The sequence below is a fragment of the Entelurus aequoreus genome, linkage group LG13 (genome assembly GCF_033978785.1).
Source record: "Entelurus aequoreus isolate RoL-2023_Sb linkage group LG13, RoL_Eaeq_v1.1, whole genome shotgun sequence".
NCBI lineage: Eukaryota > Metazoa > Chordata > Actinopteri > Syngnathiformes > Syngnathidae > Entelurus > Entelurus aequoreus.
Window position 1 is genome coordinate 6,717,117 of NC_084743.1, and position 2,500 is coordinate 6,719,616.

Sequence of the window (2,500 nt, forward strand, 5' to 3'; positions counted from 1 at the left end):
TATGGATGAGTGGATGAACGTCATATTCAGTGATGAATGGATGAATCTGCAGGATGAATATGGATGAGTGGATGAACGTCATATTCATTGATGAATGGATGAATCTGCAGGATGAATATGGATGAGTGGATGAACGTCATATTCAGTGATGAATGGATGGATCTGCAGGATGAATATGGATGAGTGGATGAACATCATATTCAGTGATGAATGGATGGATCTGCAGGATGAATATGGATAAAAGTCATATTCAGTGATGAATGGATGGATCTGCAGGATGAATATGGATGAGTGGATGAACGTCATATTCAGTGATGAATGGATGAATCTGCAGGATGAATATGGATGAGTGGATGAACGTCATATTCAGTGATGAATGGATGGATCTGCAGGATGAATATGGATGAGTGGATGAACGTCATATTCAGTGATGAATGGATGGATCTGCAGGATGAATATGGATGAGTGGATGAACGTCATATTCAGTGATGAATGGATGGATCTGCAGGATGAATATGGATAAAAGTCATATTCAGTGATGAATGGATGAATCTGCAGGATGAATATGGATGAGTGGATGAACGTCATATTCAGTGATGAATGGATGAATCTGCAGGATGAATATGGATGAGTGGATGAACGTCATATTCAGTGATGAATGGATGGATCTGCAGGATGAATATGGATGAGTGGATGAACGTCATATTCAGTGATGAATGGATGAATCTGCAGGATGAATATGGATGAGTGGATGAACGTCATATTCAGTGATGAATGGATGAATCTGCAGGATGAATATGGATGAGTGGATGAACGTCATATTCAGTGATGAATGGATGGATCTGCAGGATGAATATGGATAAAAGTCATATTCAGTGATGAATGGATGAATCTGCAGGATGAATATGGATGAGTGGATGAACGTCATATTCAGTGATGAATGGATGGATCTGCAGGATGAATATGGATAAAAGTCATATTCAGTGATGAATGGATGAATGCGAATGATGAATATGGATGAGTGGATAAAAGTCACATTTACTGATGAATGGATGAATGCGAATGATGAATATGGATGAGTGGATAAAAGTCACATTCACTGATGAATGGATGAATGTGAATGATGAATATGGATGAGTGGAGAAAAGTCATATTCACTGATGAATGGATGAATGTGAATGATGAATATGGATGAGTGGATGAAAGTCATATTCAGTGAGGAATGAATGAATGTGAATGATGAATATGGATAAAAGTCATATTCAGTGATGAATGGATGAATGTGAATGATGAATATGGATAAAAGTCATATTCAGTGATGAATGGATGAATGTGAATGATGAATATGGATGAGTGGATGAAAGTCATATTCAGTGAGGAATGAATGAATGTGAATGATGAATATGGATAAAAGTCATATTCAGTGATGAATGGATGAATGTGAATGATGAATATGGATGAGTGGATGAAAGTCATATTCAGTGATGAATGGATGAATGTGAATGATGCTGCAACTTTTGTTTGCTTTTGGTTGCAATGAGATTCATGAAGACCATCATTTTATTATCCAGTTATTATCACGTTGTTATTATTATTATCACGTTATTATTATCAAGTTATTATCAAGTTATTATTATCAAGTTATTATTATCACGTTATTATTATCAAGTTATTATTATCAAGTCATTATTATCACGTTATTATTATCACATTATTATTATCAAGTTATTATTATCAAGTTATTATCATCACATTATTATTATCACGTTATTATTATCACGTTATTATTATCACATTATTATTATCACGTTATTATTATGTCTCCAAAGAAATACTTTGGGGAGAAAAACCTTGAAAGAAATACTGCATGTTGCTAAACCTCCATGTGTATTTCATGTACTTTGAAGTACTTTGAAGTACTTTGTGATCATTCATTAAAGACACTTACTGCACTCTTCTTAGACTTCCACTCACTTTATTGAATCTTGGCATCATTCCAACGTATTTGAGAAGAATAAAAGGTGTTGAATGAAGTTATGTTTGATTAAAAGTACAATAACTTTTCTTAGTGTATTTCTTGGTGTACAAATACATGCTTTGTGTACAAATACATGCTTTGTGTACAAATACATGCTGGATTACAAGCATTTGAATCACTTCTTACTTTTACAATACAATAGAAAGTACTTTATTGATCCCTGGGGGAAATTCAGCAGCACACTTCTCTCACAATAGACAAGAATGGATCACAATAGACAAGAATGGATCACAATAGACAAGAATGGATCCCAATAGACAAGAATGGATCACAATAGACAAGAATGGATCACAATAGACAAGAATGGATCACAATAGACAAGAATGGATCACAATAGACAAGAATGGATCACAATAGACAAGAATGGATCACAATAGACAAGAATGGATCACAATAGACAAGAATGGATCACAATAGACAAGAATGGATCACAATGTTGGAGCAGCAAAGAGAAGAGAACTT